This window comes from Glycine soja, chromosome 20 (assembly GCF_004193775.1).
Source record: "Glycine soja cultivar W05 chromosome 20, ASM419377v2, whole genome shotgun sequence".
Taxonomy (NCBI): Eukaryota; Viridiplantae; Streptophyta; class Magnoliopsida; order Fabales; family Fabaceae; genus Glycine; species Glycine soja.
Window position 1 is genome coordinate 33,739,085 of NC_041021.1, and position 22,843 is coordinate 33,761,927.

Genomic DNA, 22,843 nt, shown 5'->3' on the forward strand with positions numbered 1-22,843 from the left:
ATATTTAATCACGTAAATTTTCTATAACAAATGATATTAACCTACAAATTAAAACTAACAAATAATATATATAGCATTCTAACTAAAAATAATTAACTCAAATAATATTAAATTATCAGCTCATTTATTTAAAATACAAAATTATAATACTAAAAAGATAAATTTACGTGTGTCAAGTGTCTAATATTACAATTATTTATTTAAGTGTCAAATATTTAATATTACAAAAACTAAAAATTTCCGTGTGTCTATAATTTACAAATATATACCTAAAGTTAATATTAACTTGTGCCTAATAATAAAAAATCTAATATTACCTGTGTCATCCTAAATATCATGCATGTATATATATTTATTAGGCTAAAGTATCATCCGTCTAAATATATACTTAATACTACAAAAGCTAATATCACATATATAAAATTTAATAATATATACAACAACTAAATATATATATATATATATACACGTAATATTTTTATACTAACTAAACAAATATATAATATTTTCAGTAACCAAATAATAATTTCAGCCAAATATTATTTTCAATTTCAGCCAAATATTATTTTCAACCAAATATATACAATAACTAAATAAAATTTTCAACCAAATATTATTTCTGCAAAATTTTATTTTCAGCCAAATATATACAATAACCAAATAAAATTTTCAGCCAAATATTATTTTCAACCAAATATATACAATAACTAAATAAAATTTTCAACCAAATATTATTTCTGCAAAATTTTATTTTCAGCCAAATATATACAATAACCAAATAAAATTTTCAGCCAAATATTATTTTCAACCAAATATATACAATAACCAAATAATATCTAACAATATATACAATAACTAAATAAAATTTTCATTCTAACTAACCAAATAATATTTTCATACTAACTAACCTAACATTCAAATATCTATTAATACGTAAAAAAAATACCTACGAATACTAACTAATTTAAACTTAGAACTTTTCATAATAATAACTAACCTACTATTTACATACTAACTAACTTAGAATATTTCTTAATTTAAACTTAGAACTTTTGATAATAATAACTAACCTACTATTTACATACTAACTAACTTAGAATATTTCTTAATAAGAACTAACTTAAACTTATAATATATATTAACAGATTTACTTAAAAAATACTTACCAGGAATTTATGTGAAAATAAGAGTAAGGGCACACTTGAAATGGAAGCACAGCAACAAGCACCAAAGAAATTTCAACCACGAGCACACGCAAGCACAGTAAGCTCTCACACACAGAAGAAGAAACAAAGAGAAATAGAACACAGGTAAAGAGAAATGTAAGCGTAAACAATGAACTTCAACCAATTTTTTTTATAGCTGAAAACTTACTCAACGTTCAAAATTTTTTAACGTTCATGCAATAGGCTTTTCAAAACATGCAATAGGCTTTTCAGAACCTGCACCTACCTATCTTCTCATCACTGCAAGCCTGAAACGTCAAGGTGTTCCGCAGGAGGCAGTGGCGGGACTACCACGTTGGCATGTCCCGCCAGGAGGAATGGCGGCATGGCTCTCTCCTCGTCCCGCCAGCCCTATCAGCGGTACAGCCTCTCTCTCTCCTACTCAGCCTGTCCCGCCGTTCGTACTGGCGGTTTAGGCTGAGTGCCGCAGTTGCCAATGGCGGGATCCTTGTTCCTGCAGTTGTCAATGGCGGTACAAGCTTTCCCGCCGGCAACAATGGCGGCATCCACGTCCATAACAAACTCCGTCTGTCATAAGTTTGAAAAGAAACCCTCTTTGGTAAAATGTTTCTAAAACAAGCCCTCTGAAGTAAATTTGCCACATCTCTTCATTCTTTAATTAGTTTGATGGTCCTTTTTTGTTTTTTTTTTAATGCCTAGTTCCATGGTCCAAGAAGAAGTCAACTATAGTGGGACCTAGCTCTTCATTAGAATCCACCATCTGCTATCACCGGTTGTTTAAGGGTCGAAAGTAAGTAAAAATATGATTTTGATCGATTGACCTTTAAATGTTGATTGTCTTTTTGCTTGAAGGAGAGCGAAATCACAAATAAGGGTAACAAATAAAAAAAAAAGATTAACTTAATAGTAAAAAATAAAAAATAAAAAAAAGAATTACATAGATGGTGAATTCAATTTTTCCCATTAATAAAAATTAATAAATAAACAACTAAAATTCTATTCTGGATGATTATGAGTTTCTGATTTTTGGTTTTAAAATGAAAATTTGTTAGACAAAATTGAGATTGAGTTGGTTTTTTTTAATTGTTTTCAAAATAGTTTTAAATTTGTAAAATAATAAAATTTGATTTATGGGATTTTGTTGTTAGTTTTACACACACTCATTCACGTTAGCTATCTTTCTCGAGCAAAATTTCTCCTTTGGGGTACTTTTCAAAACAATTTCTCGAAATGGGGTTGTTTTGAAAGTATTTCCTGCATAGGGCTCTTTTGGACGTAAAATGCATGGGGGCATAAAGCAAACCGCCAGTGAAAATGGCGAGTTTGTTGTGCCGTGAAGGAATCGCCACTGGGAATGGTGATTTGGCCATGCATGGGGAACCGCCAGTCAAACTGGCGAGTTCCAACAGGCTTTGCAGGCGAGGTGCAGCTTTTGCAGGCAAAGTTCCTACATATGTGTGCCCTGTGCAGAATTTTTATTTTACAACATTTTTGAGTAATGAATTAGTGAATAACCCGCCATGCATATAGGAATCCCGCGGGAAAGATAAAGTATATCATGTAGTTTAAACTCTCATACTTAAATATTTTTATAATGTTGTACAAAATATTCTAAAGTTGAAAATAAATGGTGTTACGTAATTACCATAAGCCAGGACAGTAAAATATTTATTTATTTAATTTTAAAACTAAGATTAAAAGCTTCAAATTATTAAAAAGTATACAATTTCAAGTGGAATTTATCTTTCAATTATTTAAATGAAATTTTACTCATTAAAAAATTTCATGATTTTGTTTAAAACTTTTTCCAAACAATAATAAATTCAATTCATTTAATTTTTGTGAAATTTTATTACTTTTAAATTTAGATCATATAAAACTATTTTACATTGTATCATCATTAAATTATTTTTTATGTTAAAAAATAGTTATTAATTTTTTATCATTATTAAATACCTTCTCTTTCTCACTTTATATATAAAGTTTTCTTGTGAACCTAGGAGATAAGGAGAGAAAAAAAAAAGCTTTTTACCGAATAAAAAATGACAAAAATAATTGTCTAATAATAGACACATGATAAATAATAAGAAGAAAATGAAAAAGGGAAATAACATTAATCAATCAAGAGAATAAATGAACATATACGGGGTATTTTTCATAGAAAGATTAAAAAAATATAACAAGCACTCTTTAAAAAAATACAACTCGCCAGTACCACTGGCGAGTCCTCTCTCTCATAGCAAAATGCCAGCCGTGCTGGCGAGTTACCTCTGCACTGCTGCCTTCCTGCTTCGCTGCGTCCCTGCACCCTGACGCCTAGCTGTTGGAACTCGCCAGTTTGACTGGCGGTTCCCCATGCATGGCCAAATCGCCATTCTCAGTGGCGATTCCTTCACGGCACAGCAAACTCGCTAGTTCCACTGGCGGTTTGCTTTATGCCCCATGCATTTTACGTCCAAAAAAGCCCCATGCAGGAAATACTTTCAAAACAACCCCATTTCAAAAAATTGTTTTGAAAAGTACCCCAAAGGGGGAAATTTGTCTCTCTCTCGAGTCTCGGCAACTCTTTTTGTATGGCCTCTCTTAATTTCTCAAAACAGCCTCTCTATCTCCACCGACCCTCTCTCTCGACGGCTCGCTCTTGTTCGATCTACGTCCCTCATCGGTCGTTGGTCATTGTCGCCGATTGTCGTCGATCGCCAACCGCTGCTCGCTCGTCGCTGCCTCTACCAGTTGGTGAGATCGTTCTCTTTCTCACCTTCATCATCTTGTTCTTCTCTTAAGGGATGGAATCAATTTCTCCATTGAATTGCTCTCCTCTATCGAATCCCAATTGATGCTCTTATTTCAATGATGCAAAACCCCGTGTGGCGACAATGGTGACAATTACGCCATCTCAAACGGCTCTACCCATGCATTTGGATTTGAGTAAATCATGTGCTTTTTGTTTTCAAAAATTCATATAGTTGGTGTGATACAATGATTTTTTATTTTTGCATCAACTTTACAAATTGGAAACTAAAAAAATCAAAACTGGTTAAAATTTGAAAAATTTGAAAATTAAAAACAAAAACTCATTCCAAACATGACCTAAATTTACCAATAAAAAAAACAGTAACGAAAATGTTAATACGTGCACACTAGGGTAAGGCTGATGAAAATGTTTCTTATAGCATAATGTTAGTTAAGAAGTTAAAGCTACTATAAACACTAAATATGTAATGATTATGCTTACATTTTATATTTACCTCTTTTTTATAAGACCTTAAATATGTTCAACATAATATGATAAAATTCAACAAGAGAAAATATGTTAGGAGTTAGGAGCTTTACCCCTTTTAATATCCGAAAAAGAAATTATTACGTTGGACGAACATCAGTGTTTTAACTTTTTTTTTTTTTTTTTTAAAATTAAGGGTGTGCTGTTAGATGCAGCTAAGGAAACCCCAACTAGCCCCCACCCATAACCGCACCAACACCTCTAAAATATCATTAGTGCATGTTTGTGACACGATATATTTTACTTTCTTTTTTCATTTTTTTATAAGTTAGGCAATTAAATTTTGCTCAAAAATTGATTAAATGAATTTTTAACTTTACTTAATACAAAAATTGAAATAAAAAATTATTCATAAAAACAACTTAAGGAACCCATAATGAATTAACGATCATTTGCCCACTAAATATCCTCAAATCAGATCCCCTCCCCTCTCCGGCCAATTTCATTGCTTTGAGCCTTCTTTTGCCTTCTACATTGCCTTATCGTTGTACCACCTTGAGAGTTTTTCTTCCTAAACCATTCAAATCTCATATATGCCATTCAATTTTTTTTATTAACTTCAACATTGTCTTTTTTTACTTCTTCCTTCCATTTTCAATTTCTTCTTCTTACTTGGCTTAGCTCCTCCTTCCCTTGGCTCATGGTGGTTTGATACCTGCATTGTCGCGGTGATTTGTTACCTGCATTGCCTTCGTCGTTGTCGTGGTGGGTGTTGCGATGGCAACGACAGTCTGAAGGTAATTTTTTTTTTCATATATGCGAAATATTCGTATAGACTATACAAATTGTCAATCCGTATACTTCACACAGATTGTCAATCCGTATAATGAAAAAGATGATGGAACTCACAAACTAAAAGGGGGTGAATTGGTTTTTTAAATCAAATCAAACTTAAAGACAGAGTATTGAAAAACTTTTTTTTCAATGATCTTATCACAAACTTTTGTTAAAACCAATATCTATTCAATCAACTTTACACAAGATCCTTTAGTTAAAGTTCATTTTTCAAAAAAAAAATTCTTTAAACTTAGCAAATTGATCAAGAATACAATAAGAAAGAATGATAAGATCAAAAGAACATGTACACCAATTTTTATATTGGTTCACTATCTATTTCTAGAGAAGCTACTCTAGTTATCTAATTCAATCTGAATTAGATTTTTACTATGCATATAACCGATTAAATAACCAATGTAATCGATTATTTCGAAGAAGTAATCTATTATATTATCTTTTCAATAGATTAAATTATTCTTCCTATACTTGAAAAGCTTTTAAGAACAATGTAATCGATTAGATTCTTGATGTAATCGATCAAAGTATTCTTGATCACTTCTAGGAACTCTCTCAAGAACGAAGTAATCAATTAAAGTAGAGACTCATGAAAAAATAAGCATGGTCTCAACTGAGTTGTGTTATCGATTACAGATAACTGGTAATCAATTAAACCAAAACTAGAATTTATTTGCAAGCTACAAACACTTGAGTAATCGATTGTGAATAGCCTTGTAATCGATTAAAATAGAGAGTCGTATGCATTGAAGAAGTTTCTAACTTTAGAAACACTCTTCCTACCTCTACATGATGATGCATGATGAGCATATGAAAAGATGGAGGCTAAGATGCAACAATCAATACAAATGCCACTCAAGGAGTTAGGCATGTAAAATGACCAAACTTCTTCAAGCTCCAAAGCTTTGTCTTCATGTTGCTCCCCTTATCTCTAACAATCTCCCCCTTTTTGGCTTTGATGATGCCAAACTTGAATTTCCATTTGAGTGCATTTGAAAAGTCTTAAAAGTAGAGACTTCTCTTAAACAAAACCTGAAACACTTTAAAAAAATGAATGTGTTCTAAACACTGAGAAAAGTTGTAAATCATATCATCATCATCATCATTAGAGTAGAGTTATATAGGAAAGTATGTATGTAATGTTCTACTTCTCCCTAATGCAATGTTTCTCCCCTTTTGGCACAATAGAGCCAAAACGACAAAAAAATAATACAAGTAAAGTGGACAGGGAAAAAATCATAGCATTTTATTCATAGGATAACCATTACTAATCATTAAAACTTTACTTAATCATTATTACTTAATCAACCATCACATAACAAGTAAATAGAGACACAAAACAAAATTAAACGTAATCAAAAAGGACAACCAAACACTTAAAACACAACTAAGCTTCATCATCATTAGGATTAAGGAGGTTGGTAAGGGTCAGCCTAATCTCAATGTTTCCAGTTGGGTAGTTATATTCTTCAATGAACTATTAACTTCAGTTGAGTTCTCTTGATGGAGGTGAAGCATAACATCTATCTTTTGAATCATAAATGACTTAAAAGGACTCCATTGATGCGCAGGCTCTTGTGGAGCTTCAACTCCAGCATCTTATTCCATCTGGTCAATGTTTCCAGCTGTCGGCTCTCCAACCATAATTCATTGATGATCAACAAACTTCATTCCAAGCTTCTTGAGATGCCTTTTGGTAATCTCACTAGAGGCTTTGCAAAAATCCACAACCTTATTAGAGACATCAACATTAAAGTAGTCAATGAATCTTGAGGCAAGCACAACATAAGGAAATTCACAGTCCACCAAGCGACGACTCTTCAGCATAATGTCTTCAATCAGTAGTACTCGGTTCATCTTGATACCTGATTTCAAACCGTAAACAATTTGTAGATCATCATTCGTTACCTGAGTGTGATTACTTGACCTCAGAGTGAGAATGTAGGTAATGAGGTACACTAGCATTTTATCCTTTGCAGTCAGTCCATCAACTCCTAAGCGATTCCTCAAGTTCTAGCTGGGTCAAGAAGCATTCCCCTATAGGTTTGCATCTTGTTGTACCCTTCAGGTGATTGATCAAACTTGCAGACTCCACCCATGTTCAGACCGACTACTTCTTTTCACACAGCAGCATCAATGACCATATCTACTTCATCAACAGTAGAGAAGAGGTTACCTTTAAGGTCAACACGTGCACAAGTGTAGAAAACTTTGACTAGCTCTAGATAAAAAGATTCTTTCATTTGCACTAGCTTCGATAATCCTTATACTTCCAGCAGATTTGGAAAGTTGAACCCTTGTTGAAAGAACCATTCCAAGTCCAAATACTTGGGGATCCTCACGTGTTTGACAACATGTATCATCTTGTAGTCATTCTTCTTGCTTTCATCTATGAACCATGTGTCCAAACGGTTGATAACAGCCTGTGAGCATTGACCTTGCTTCATCTTGGAAGTTTTAGCTTTCTTCTATGCTCTTGAAGGATTGTTCGCCATCTTGAAGAGGAGACAGAGGGTTTGAGAGCAGAAGATATTTTGGTTCAGAAAGGGGTGGTAAAAGGAGGTTTTAGAGGAGGTGTTGGTGTGATTTATGGATAGGGTAAGGTTGGCTTATAAAAAGAGGTTGAGGCATTTTGGTTGGCTAAGGTGGGTAGCAGGAGTAAATGCAATAATAATGGTGGGCGATGAGGTAAAGACAAAGAGATGTAACAAATTACACACAAAAAATTACATTATTTTCACCCAAAACCAAAAGTTGATACAAGTAATCGATTAAAACATGACCATAATCGATTACAACATAACACAACACCAAAAAAAGACTGTGAGCCAGAACATGTAATTGATTAAAACATGGCGTAATCGATTAAACTAGAAAACCTTAAACCAAATAGCCACAAAAGCATGTATGGCAATCGATTAAAACATAGGGTAATCGATTAAAACAAAAAGTTTCAAAAACTAATACACACACAACAACACATTGTAATCGATTATCATGAACAGGTAATCGATTAAAACAATGAAAAACACGAAATAATAAAGTAAAACATGTATTTTCAGACAGAATCACATATCAATGTATCAACATACTAAGACATTAAAGAAAATGACAGACATATATAGCATATATAACAAGCTACATGTGCTAGAGCATAACATCATTCAATACTAGATCCATCTAAGATACCTAGTTCATTCCTAATAAAAAAAGTTCCTATCTCTAGCAAGAGGTTTAGTAAAGATGTCAACTAGTTGATGTTCATTATCAACAAACTCAATGCAACAATCACCGTTTGATACATGATCTCTAAGAAAATGATGTATAATCTCTATATGTTTGGTTCTAGAATGCATGACAAGATTTTTAGATAGATAAATCCAAATAATATAAATAGTATGCATAGAAACACAATATTTTATAATCAAAATAAAGTCCAAAATTGCTTTCCACTTTTGATTGAAAAAAGAAAATATTTTGAGAAAGATAAAAAAAGAATTTCAAAAATTTTCTTTGGCCAAAATATCGATTAGAAAATTTAGCTTGATAAATTGATATTGGTTTAATACCCATAATGGAAGTCATTTCAGTATACTAAGGATATAGATGTATCCGCGAATGAACATTCGTTAATCCAAATTTGTCATAGCTCTTGTTTTTCACATTTCAAAGGAATGCAATCAAGGATTATTCCAAAGTGTTCCAACTATTGTTTCATCCAGAGACTTTGAGCACAACAACTTCCAACTGCAATGTATTTTGCTTCTGCAGTGGATAGTGTTACACAAGCTTGTTTCTTGCAGTTCCAAAATACAAGAGAGCTTCCTATTAGATGGCATGTCCCACTTGTGCTTTTCCTATTTAGCTTGCATCCTGCAAAGTCAGAATCTAAAAAGCCAATTAGATTTAAGGAGGTACCTTTGGGATACCATAAAACAACATTGATTGTGCCATTAAGGTACTTAATGATCCTTTTAACAGTCGTTAAAGTGAGATTCCTTAGGGTTAGTTTGATACCTTGCACACAAGCAAGCACTAAGCATAATATCCGGTTGACTTACAATTAAGTAAAGAAGTAAACCAATCATACCTCTATATTTTGACTCATCCACTGATTTACCTTTCTCATCTAAGTCAAGATAAGTGGATGTTGCCATAGGTGTTGATGCTTCTTTGCACTTTTCCATGCTGAATTTCTTAATTAGTTATGTACAATATTTTTTTTTACATAGGAAAGTTCCATGTTTCATTTGCTTGACACTAGAGTCCAAGGGAGAAGTTCAACTCTCCCATCATAGACATCTCAAATTCTTTCTGTATAGAACTGGAAAATTCCTTACACAAGGTTTCATTAGTAGCACCAAAAATTATATCATCAACATAAATTTGCACAATAAACATTTCATTGTTTAATCTCTTGATAAACAATGTTTTTTCAACTTTACTACTCACAAAAGATTGTCTAATTAAATAATTGATCAATCTTTCATACCAAGATCTAGGTGCTTGTTTCAAACCATATAGAGCCTTTTTAAGCTTGTAAACATGATTAGGATGTTAAAAGTCTACAAAACTTGAAGACTGGTCTACATGTATCTCTTCTTCAATGTATCCATTGAGAAAAGCACTCTTCAGATCCATTTGGTATAACTTGATATCCATAATCCATGCAAATGCAAGTAGCAATCTAATGGCTTCCAACCTTGCAATAGGGACATAGGTTTCATCATAGTCAATGTCTTCCTCTTGGTTGTATCCTTTTGCAAACAATCTAGTCTTGTTCCTTAATATGATGCGTGATTCGTCAGGGTTATTTCGAAACACTCATTTGGTTTTGATTGACTTATGAGAGGCAGGTTTAGTTCCACACTTCATCCGTTTTAAACTGATTTAGTTCTTCATGCATAGCCAGCAACCAATGCTCATCGTACAAAGCTTCATCTATGTTCCTTGGTTCAATCTAAGAAAGGAAAGCCATGTTATTGCATGAAATGCTGAGTCTAGAGTGAGTAGATACTCCCTTTGATATTTCTCCAATAATGTTGTCCAAGGAAAGGTCTCTTTGAGTTCTTCATTTTCTTGGGAGGTCTTTAGGAGGCGTGGTAGTGATTTCTTTGCTTTGTTCAAGCTCTTTAACTTTGGTTTCATCTTTAAGAGCAATATCCTTATCCTGAAATCCTGCATCTTCATCTTCCAAAGAACTTTCTTAAACGATAGAGTTAGTTTCATCACACATAACATGTACAGATTCTTCCACACACAAAGTTCTCCTATTAAACACTCTATATGCTTTGATTTGCAATGAATAACCAAGAAAAATAGCCTCATTGACTTTTTCATCAAATTTGCAAGAGATTATTTTCCATTGTTTAAAACAAAGCATTTACATCCAAAAACCCTTAAATGAGATATATTTGGTTTTCTTCCTTTGTAAAGCTCATAAGGAGTTTTCTTTATAATAGGTCTTAAAAGTATTATGTTTAAAGTATTGCAAATAATACTTACAGCATCAGCCCAAAAGTACTTTGATAGCTTTGTTTCATTTAGAAGAGTTGTGGCTCCTTCTTCAAGGGATCTATTTTTCCTCTCCACAACACTATTTTGTTGAGGTGTTCTTGGGGTGGAAAAATTGTGGGGAATTCCATTTTCTTCATAAAACTTTTTAAAATAATCATTTTGAAATTCACCCCATGATCACTTCTAATTGAAATAATATTAAGACCTTTCTCATTTTGAATAAATTTGGCAAATTTGCGAAAAACATCCAAAGCTTCATTTTCTGTTTTCAAAAACAAAGTCCAAGTGAACCCTGAATAATCATCTACGATTACTAAGTCATAGTTGTTGCCACCTAAACTCAGTTCTTAAAGCTCCAAATAAATCTATATGAAGTAGTTCAAGGGGTTTTGAAGTAGAAATAATGTTTTTACTTTGAAAGGAATTTTTAACTTGTTTCCCCTTTTGATATGCTTCACACAATTTATTTTTCTCAAACTTGAGTTTTGTTGGATCGAGTGGCCTCAGAATAATTAAGAAGGGGGGGTTGAATTAATTATTCCTAAAACTTTACTAATTAAAAAATTACTCTTTTAAGGCTTTTACTAAATTGTTAAGAGAATGAGGAGTAGAAGAGAAACTTAACAGAAAGTAAAAGCAGAAATTAAATGCACAGCAGAAAGTAAAAGAGTAGGGAAGAAGGAAACAAACACACAAGAGTTTTTATACTGGTTCGGCAACAACCCGTGCCTACATCCAGTCCCCAAGTGACCTGCGGTCCTTGAGATTTCTTTCAACCTTGTAAAAATCCTTTTACAAGCAAAGATTCACAAGAGATGTACCCTCCCTTGTTCTCTTTGAACCTAGTGGATGTACCATCCACTAGAACTGATCCACAAGAGATGTACCCTCTCTTGTTCTCAGTCAAACCCAAGTAGATGTACCCTCTACTTGTACCACAAAGGATGTACCCTCCAATGTGTTGAGACAAAGATCTCAGGCAGTTAAACCTTTGATACTTTGTGAATGGGGATACAAAAGAATTCTCAGGCGGTTAGTCCTTTGAACACTTTTGTATTAGGGAAAGGGAAGAATCAAAGGAATTCTCAGACTGTGTCGTTTTGAATTCTTTGACAAGAGAGAAGGGAGACACAAAAGAATTCAGGCGGTTAGTCCTTTGTTCTTTTGGAAAAGGGAGAAGAGAGAAACAAAAAGAATTCAGGCGGTTAGTCCTTGGCGAATTCTTTTTGGCAAAGGGAGAAGAGAATGAAAAGATGAATAGCATAAGTTTTCAAGGTTTAGAAAACCAGAAAACTTCAGAAAGCTTTTGGTACAAAGAAGCAGAAGAAGTTCAAAGAGATTTAAGGCTTGTAAAGGATTGATCAAATGAATGTGAAAAGTAAAGTATTAGAAAGATTGATTGAAAATGCAAAACAAAGCCTTGCTTTTATAGACTCTTCATGTCTGGCCAAGAAGACCATTTAGAAGAGTTATAACTTTTAGAAAAACTTAAAACCAATTTGAAAAGGTCAAAAACCTTTTGAAGAGTTACATCTTTTGATTTATTCAGAAACAAACACTGGTAATCGATTACCAAATCAGTGTAATCGATTACACAAAGCTTTTGTATGAAAGGATGTGACTCTTCACATTTGAATTTGAATTTCAACTTTCAAAGGCACTGGTAATCGATTACCAAAACATTGTAATCGATTACAGCTTTTTGAAAATAATTGGAACGTTGTAAATTCAATTTGAAAACTTTTTCAAAACCATTTTGCTACTGGTAATCGATTACAACAATCTGGTAATCGATTACCAGAGAGTAAAAACTCTTTGGTAAAAGGTTTTGTCAAAAACTCATGTGCTATTCAAAGTTTTGAAAAACTTTTTAATACTTATCTTGATTGAGTCTTCTCTTCATTCTTGAATCTTAAGTCTTGAATCTTGATCTTGATTCTTGAGATCTTTGAACCTTGAATCTTGATCCTTGTCTCTAGACTTTCTTCTTGAGTCTTGAATTCTTCTTGATTCTTATCTTGAACTCTTGAATTGTTCTTGATTGATCTTTGATTCACTTGAGTTGTTCTTTGATTGATCTTTGAGCTTTTTGTCATCACCTTTGTCATCATTGTTATCTTCAAAACACCTTTGAATTATCTTTGATTCACCATGAAGCTTTGCTTCTACAAGTTTTGGAATACCAATTACTAAGTCCTTTTTCACTAGATGATTGAAATTATGCATGTTTATATGTGTAGCCCTACGATGCCATAACCAACAATCATCAATCTTACTTACCAAGCAACCAAGTTCATGAAATGATGTGTGTTTAATATTCAACATGTAGATATTACCTATTCTTTTACCTATGTGAACAACCTCACTAGATATAGCTTCACAAATGAGACATCAATTCTTGTTGAATTCAATTTTGAAGCCTTTGTCACATAGTTGACTTATGCTCAAAACATATTGCTTAAGTCCTTCAACATACAAAACATTTTTTATGAGTCTTGTGCTGATTTCCAATGTTTCCTTCTCCCATAATTCTTTTCTTATTGTTGTCTCCAAAAGTGGCGTATCCTCCTTCCTTTAACACAAAGTCAGTAAGTCTAGACTTGTCACCTGTCATGTGCCTAGAGTAGCCACTATCCATGTACCATAGTGAATCTTTTTCTTTTAGACACACCTACAAGACAAAATTAATTAGAGAGGTGGTACCCAATTGAGGTTAGGTCCAATAGGGTTAATTTCTACAATTAAATCTTTGGGAATCCAACCACATTTCCCTCTAGGAACATCAAATCTTCTAACATAGCATTTATACATCAATTTTTTTTGTTCTAATCTTTTTGAGAAATTTCCAAACTTCTTCACCATCAAGCTTAAATTCTCCGAACCTTCATCATCACTAGAGCTTTCTTTGTAGTCTTCCTTTGAATAGCTAACTTTAATTGTAATTCCTTTTCTTTTCTTTTATGTTTCTTCAGCATGAGATTGTTGAATCAACTCATGTTCATATGCAAGTAGTTTTCTGAAGAGAGCTTCCATCGACATTGATGCTAAGTCATCAGATTCATAGATCATTGTGATCTTGGGGTCCCAAGTTCTTGTAAGATAGTTGAGGATTTTGATGTTTAGCTCATCATCTTCAAACATTTTTCCAAGACCAAGAAGGTGATTCACAATATGGGTGAATCTTGTTTGAAGTTCTAAATTGGCTTCTCCATTCTTCATTCAAAAAGCTTCATATTTGGCTACAAGAGTGTGGTTTCTTGCTCTTCTTACATCCACAGTAACTTCAAGCCTTTTTAATATTTCCTTTGCACTTTTGCACCTTGCAGTACGAAAAAAATTCATTAGAAGATAAACCAAAAGTTAAAATATTTGTAGCTTTTTTATCATCTTGTACTTTTCTTTTCTCATCATTTTTCATCTCATCCCATTCTTTAGGCACCAATTCACCATTCACTTCTTTAGTTGGTATAAATGATCCTTTAACAATAGCATTCCATGCACTGGGATTGATTGACTGAATAAAGATTTCTATTCTTTTTTGCCAAAATGAGAAGTGTTCTCCCTTAAACAATAGAGGTCGGTTGAGAGAGACGCCCTCTTTGAAAGTGATTTGTTTATAGCCCATTATAGAAAAATTGTGATCTTAAGCAAATTTCAAGATGTAGCTCTGATACCAATTGAAAAAGATGACAAAACTCGCAAACCAAGAGGGGAGGTAAAACTAGAATATGTTTGCAAGCTACAAAAACTTGAATAATCAATTACGAATAGCCTTGTAATCGATTAAAACAAAGAGTACTATGCACTAAAGAAGTTTCTAACTTTAGAAACACTCTTCCTAACTCTACATGATGATGCATGATGAACATATGAAAAGATAAAGGCTAAGATGCAACAATCAATACAAATTTCACTCAAGGAGTTGGGCATGCAAAAAGACAAAACTTCTTTAAGCTCCAAAGCTTAGTCTTCATGTTGTTCCCCTTATCTCTAACAATTTTCCCCTTTTTGGCTTTGTTGATGCAAAAATTGAATTTTCATTTGAGTGCATAGAGTCTTGAGAGTAGAGACTTCTCTTAATCAAAACCTAAAACACTTAAAAAAACTGAAAGTTTTCTAAACACTGAGAGAAGTTACAAATCATATCATCATCCTCATTAGAGCAGAGTTATATAGGACCCAAGACTAAGGAAATGCTTGTGGATCCAAGACTACATATATTTAACAAAAATGAATATAAGAATGTTAATAGTACATATAAATTTAAAAGCAAATAACAATGATAAAAATCAATATAATTACCTGTAAGAGAGTGATATATGTTGCAAGAAATTTATCCTTGTCAGAGACGCATAATTCAAATTCTCATACATATGTACTAGTGCGGAAGCTCCCCATGAAAGCCCTCCAAATTGATTTAAGTAACAAAAAGCGTCCAAGAATACCTCACTGATATGTGTGGAACTCTTGTTAACAAATAGTGTGCAACCAACAAGATGCAACAAATATGTTATAGCTATTAGTGTCCATTGCCTTGCGGGACATTTGGTTCGATAAGTATCTTGCAGTCAGATAAGGCAAACATATGCTCCTCTACATTGCTTTGTCTTGTCTATTACTTCTTGTGTAGTCACTCCAAGCAACTCAACTAAAAACTTCGCAGCCTGGTCTACATCTATTGCATCATAGGTATGGAAGGCACCTATATTAGGTAGATGTAATAACGTTGCCACATCATCAAGGTTATACTAATCTCTCCTATGGGCATATGGAAATTACTAGTTTCCCTGTGTCATCTCTCCATAAAAGCAGACAAAAGTCTCATGTCTCTTGTGTCCAATGAACATGTAATCAAAGAACTTAATCCAGCATATACCAACCACTAAACCTTCAATTTTAGGTGTAGACATTCCTAATTTCTCGACCTTCCTCTCATGAGAGGCTAACTTCAACTCAGTACATTCCTACAAATAACTACAATTAATTAGGTAAATTAAAATCACAAATAAAATTTAAATGTTATAATTAAAGAAATAACTACCTTTCCTGCCAACACTTTGGCTGTCACATGATCAACATATGATGCCAACACTAATGTATCTTGGGGCTCACCTGGAAAACCCTATAAATTAGCATCTACATCCTCCATAACTAGATCGTGAGAGTCCTCATGAGCTTTGCCAGCAACATCATCCACATGTTCAATATCCTCGACAACAGCTACAGTTGCCCATTGTCTATGTGCCAATGGTGTCAGTCTTTGACGTAGAGGAGCTTCTTCCTCATCACCACTAACCTCTCTACCTAAAGCTCTGCCTAAAACTCTACCTAAAGCCTGACACAATCCTTTTATTCTAACCATAATCTAAAAGTTTGCACATTAATATCAATTAATATCATTTGTTAACTATAAAAAATATTATTTCATAAAAAAGTAAGCAAACAAAACAATATTTATAAACAAGATTTAAAAAAATGCACTTTCAAAAAAATATAAATGAAAGTGAAAGTGAAATATGATTTAGACATAACAAAAAAACATATAATTTCTAATAGATTTTGATTATTGGCCTATATGGATTGACAATCCGTATAATACACGAATTGTCAATTCATGTAGCCTATGCGAATTAAGCTACACAGATTGGCAATCCAGATTGCTAATCCGTATAAGCAACATGGATTGTCAATCTGTATAAGTAGCAAGGATTGTCAATCTGTATAGGCTACACAGATTGCCAATCCGTATAGCCAAATAATCAAAATCTATTAGAAATGATATGTTTTTCTATTATGTGTAAATCATATTTCACTTTCACTTTCACTTACATCTTTTTGAAAGTGTATTTTTTAAATCTTGTTTATAAATATTGTTTTGTTTGCCTGCTTTTTTTATAAAATAGTATTTTTTTATAGTTACCAAATGATATTAATTGATATTAATGTGCAAAATTTTAGATTATGGTTAGAATAAGAGAATTGCATCGGGATTTAGGTAGAGTTTTAGGCAAAACTTTAGGTGAAGAAGTTAGTGGTGATGAGGAAGAAGCCCCTCAACACCGAAGACCGAAAGCATCAGCATGTAGACAGTGGGCAGCTACAACTATTGTCGAGGATATTGAGCATGTGGATGATGCCGCTGACGAGGCTCACGAGGAGCCTCACGATCCAGTTACAAAGGATGTAGATGTTGATTCACAGAGCTTTCCAAGTGAGCCCCAAGATATATCAGTGTTGACATCATATGTTGATCATGTGGTAGCCAAAGTGTGAGCTGGAGAGGTAGTTATTTCTTTAATTATAACATTTAAATTTTATTTTTGATTTTAATTTACCTAATTAATTATAGTTATTTGCAAGATTGTACCGAGTTGAAGTTGGCTTCTCATGGGAGGACGGTCGAGAAATTAGGAAGGCCTGCACCTGAAATTGAAGGTTTAGTGGTTGGTACAGGCTTAAGTTCCCTGATTATATCTTCATTGGACACAAGAGACAAGGGACTTTTGTATGCTTTTGCGGAGAGATGACACACGAAAACTAGCAATTTCCATCTACTCATAGAAGAGATCAATATAACCCTTGATGATGTGGCATCATTATTACATCTACCCATTATAGGTACCTCCCATACCTATGATGCAATAGATGTAGACCAGGTTGCACAACTGTTAGTTGAGTTGCTTGGAGTGACTACACAAGAAGTAGTAGATGAGACAAAGTAATGTAGAGGGACATATGTTCGCCTTTCCTGGCTGCGAGATACTTACCGTACCAAATGTCATGCAAGACAATGAACACTAGCAACTATAACATATGTGTTGCTACTTGTAGGTTGCACACTATTTACTAACAAGAGTTCCACACATATCAGTGTGGTATTCTTGGACACATTTTGTGACCTTAATCAATGTAGATGACTTTTATGGGGACCTGCTGCACTAGTACATATGTATGAGAATTTGAATTATGTGTCTCTGCATAAGGATAAACATCTTGCATAATATATCACTCTCTTGTAGGTAATTATATTAATTTTTATCATTGTTATTTTTTTTAACTTTATATGTACTATTATCGATTTCTTATTCGTTTTTTTAAATATAGATCTACAAGCATTCCCCAAGTATTGGAAATGTGATTGCTAATGAAAACTATCACAAGAGCAAACCACGTGTGTGTCGCTGGAAGTGTGGGATATTTTCAATGACCATTTATCCTAAGCGGTTGGATAGGTTGACAGGAGATTTTGTTTGTTGGATACCTTATCACTGTGCTTTCAAAGAATTTGAGCTAATTTCTTAGAGGAAAAAATGTCATGCTTTGTTGGAGAGAAAGAGAAACAAGAACGATGTTATACCTTGATGCAATGACATAACTCATATTAGTAATATTTATCCACTTATCCATGATTACCTGCACGTAACAAATTTAATCAGTATTATAATATTAATTTTATCCATTAATGTGTAACAAAAAACTTATATACCATCTATAATCCATCATCAAGTAGGGACCACTTTAAATGTTCATGTTTATCTATGCCACCAAACAGGACTATATAGTCATCATGCCATTGTCAAAATTCGTTGAGCAAATGATTACGAACCAAAGACCATGAATCTTCACCCAAACCTAATAAGGTAGCAATTACACGATATCTACAATTACCATGAGCTTAGACATCAACAATGTCTTCAATAAAATCTTGCATGCATGGATGAAATTGATCCAACATTGGCATGTTCCTCTTTGGTTTTCTTTGTTCAACTGATGATGCAGACCATTTTAGTGTGGAGGAGCTATCTTGCACCGAATGTAATGCATCCACATACTCAAAGTAAGGCGAATCATGCTTCATTGATCTTTGTTGTTTGGTCATCCATTTTTTTACAACCTTTTGTTTTCACCTTTTCAAGAGGAGCACACATCCAAGTTAGATTAGGGTACGCAAGTTCTCAATGTCTACTCCTTAAAGTCGCATTGTCACATATATCAAGAACTTTAAACTGCTTAAATATGGCTTTCATCTCTTGGGTTATGCAAACTTCAGACTCAGATAAACATTGGTTTGAAAAACTTAGCCTCCACCAAAACATATGGACTATGTCAAGTGGTATGCTACTAACAACATACCTAGCTAGCTCACATGCACATGGGATACCATGAGTAGTTCTCATAATGTATATGGACTATGTCCATTATTCTCATAATGCAGTGTTATTTAGAAGGTTATCATTTGGGATTCATATGATAAAATTGGGTCATTTAGTAGTATAGTAGCATGTTGAATCCAATTATGCAAAAAATGAAAGCTAGCAACCAAGTTATAGAAATATATCTAGATCAATATGTTTAATCATTGCATTTAAGTTTTTATCATTGCATTTCCATAGTTTGCCTTATACTACATATTTTGCTACTAATTTACATTTAAATTTCACCTATTTAGTTAAGATTTGGAACATGTGTGGTAGACAGATTACTAAATGCAGTGTTTTTATATTTAATTTGGTTATAGAACAATGGAAAATAAAGAGAATTATTACATTGATCTTACTGCAAAATCTCATTTGAAGCAGAAGAATGTGCTTAAGGAAAAAGGATTAATAGACAAAATAGGAATAGAAGACCCATACAACGTACACCGCTTGCTAACATAACATTGAGGACATAGAATGAGCAGTTGGCTACAAATAGCCAATATACTCAACCAAGTTCAAGTCTAAAACCTTCTTGCAAAACAAGGAGTAGAGTTGGAAATCATTCTATTGGTCTAAATATAATTAAGAGATTTCAACAAAGTAGTCAAAACTATACACATGTGTTGGTAATTAACAACCTAATTCGGCTGCGATAGCTTCAGTCTCATTGTGTTCATCTACACCAGTGGTAGGAGTAAATACAGAATTCAATGAAAGATGTGATGTTGTTAAGCTAGAAGAAGGTATTTTATGAAATGATTATATAATCAAAAAGTTTTTTACTTGCAATATACTGAGAAATTTCTACTATATTTCAGGTGGCAAAAGTTCAGATGAAGATGAATTACTTACAAATGCACATGTTGTTCAAATTGGTACACACCATAATATTTCTTAAAAAAATTAAATTTATTTTTTTATTTAAATGTAATGTGTCAAGGTTTAACATTTTATTATATGCTACTACAACAAAATATTTTGATCTTGGAGATCCACTAATGATGTGTCAATATTGTGAAGCATTGATGTGTTATCAAGAAAGGATGCATAAGCAAAGACATACACTAAATCCTAAATTTCATCTATGTTGAGGTGATGGAAAAGTGAAGCTACCATTTATGAAAACACCTCCTCCTGTACTTCATCATCTTTTGTTTGACAACAAATCTGATGACAGTAAGAATTTCCAGCAATATATTCGGACGTATAACATGATGTTTGCATTCACATCACCCGAAGTTAAGTTGAATAGGTCAATAAATAATGGTAGAGGACCACCCAATGTTTGCATTCAAGGTCAAGCATGCCATCGAATTGGGAGTTTATTGCCTATGAAGGGACAAATTCCAAGATTTGCACAACTCTACATTTACGATACAGAAAATGAAATACATACTAGGATTCAAGCATTAAGGGGGTAAAAGCAACCCACCCTGGTTTTTTCATATGATAAGTTTTATATCTTTATTAACATTAAATATGAAACTTGACAACTTTTTTAGGGGCAATTCTAGCATTGATCCAAACATAGTTGCAAGGTTATCAACTATGCTTGATGAATTGAATGCGCATGCAAAATGTTTTAGGATGGCTCGAGATAGACTAAAACAACAACCTGTCCAAGAGTTAAAGTTACAATTAATTTTTGATAGACACAAGGATGGTATAATATACAACACACCCATTATTTCAAAATGAAGTTAGATTAACTTCTTGCAGATTTAACTAAAAAAGCATATATTAGGAAAAGTTGTAGCATGTAAGTATATATTTTTGTATGTAGTATATTTGGTATTCATGAATATAATTATTTATTTTAGCAATTTATTTGCTTTAATATAATTGTTTTTACACTTTCTTGATTTTGTAGACATGTATACCATTGAGTTTCAAAAGTGTGGACTGCCACACGCACATTTGCTTCTCTTCATGCATCCATCCTACAAGTATCCTACTGCAAATGATGTTGACAAGATTATTTCAGTAGAGATACTATGTGAACATAATCAGAAAGTGTTGTAAAACTTAGTGAAGTCACACATGATCCATGGACCATACGGTTCAACCAACAATGTATCACCATGCATAAAGAGTGGAAGGTGCTTTAGGTACTATCCTAAAAAATTCAATAGTCAACATCTCTTGACCAAGATGGATATACTATTTATAGAAGGAGAAATAATAATCATTCTTTTATGAAAAAATTTATTACTCTTGACAACAAGAGAGTGGTCCTCTACAATTTGATTTTGTTGATGAAATATCATGCACACATTAACATTGAATGTGCAATCAGAGTATTTCAATTAAATATTTATTTAAGTATATCAACAAAGGTTACAACTTCAATATGTTCAAATGAACATGAAGGTTCATCTGAAAACTAGGCAATGGATGAAATCAAACAATACCATGGATGCAACTATATATCACCATTTGAAGCATGCTGGAGAATATTTTCTTTTCCAATACTTGGTAGGAAGCCAGTTGTGGAGAGATTGTTCTTTCATCTTCCTGGAGAACAAGCTGTGTATTTCAAGGATGATGATTGCATAGATGATGTCATTTCAAAACCAAGTGTAACTGAATCAATAGACGTACGGTCATTTTTTGTTTCAAAGTTTGTGTATGACAAAAGCAAGAGATGCTCGAAACCAAGAAAAAAAAGTTATACAGTTGGAAGGCTAATTTGGGTTCCTCCAAATACATATGAATTGTTTTATTTGAGGATGATGTTAAAAGTTTGTAAGGGTCCTACTACCTATAAACAAATTAGAACTGTGGAAAATGTTGAATATTTCACTTTCAAGGAAACATTTTTTACCATAGGATTTCTTGATGATGACAAAGAATACATTGAAGCAATTAGAGAAGAAAGTGAATGGAGTTCATGTCATTATTTAAGAAAACTCTTCGTGACAATGTTGTTATCGAACAACATTAATAGACCGAAGGACATGTGGAATCGAACATGGCAATGGCTTTCTTTATGAGCAAAGAAAGTTGACAAACATAACATGTATTTTTTTCTAAATTAATAACTACAAGTATTTTTTATCATTATATCTTTTGCAGATTGAATAACTTACAATTCTATTTTTTTTATAGATTTATAGCTTTGTGATGAAGATATTAAAATTTTGACATTGGAGATTGAAAAAATATTGGAGAAAAGCAAAAAGAGTCTAAAGGATTACCCAATGATGCCATATCCCAAAGGTTATGTTAGAAGTATGTGTGGAAATAGATTAATCATGAGTGAACTTGATTATGATGTGAATCTACTAAAAGCTGAATATCAAAGACATTTGAACTCACTTACAGGTATTTTTATGGAATTAAATAATAATTTTTACTCATATTATTGATATTGATTTCTTATATATCATGTATAACAAATGAGCAAAAGGAAATCTTCCATAAAATTATTGATGTTATAAAAGCTCAATAAGGTGGCATGTTTTTCCTATATGGGTATAGTGGTACCGGTAAAACTTTCATGTGGAAGACAGTGGTACCTGTCATACCCTAATTTCGTCCGGGAACTATCATTTGTTGATCTTTTGACCCATGCTAATCGACTTACGGTGTTGAACGCCAATTACAGTGCAAAAGAGATGATCATTCAATGTTTTGATCAAGAATGCGAAAGATACCTAAAAAGGAGGGCAAAAGGGTCATTTTAAGCCTTTTTCTGAACCTTGGCTCGCTTGGGCCCCCCAAAGACATAGGGGTGAAGTAACTAGCTTGCCTGGGCGAACAAGGTTACTTTAGGATGAAGCAATAGCTTGCCTGGGCGAGCTGCCATGACCCCTAATGCCATCTTTTGCTATAAATAGGCATAAGGGGGGGGGGGGGGGCTGAAG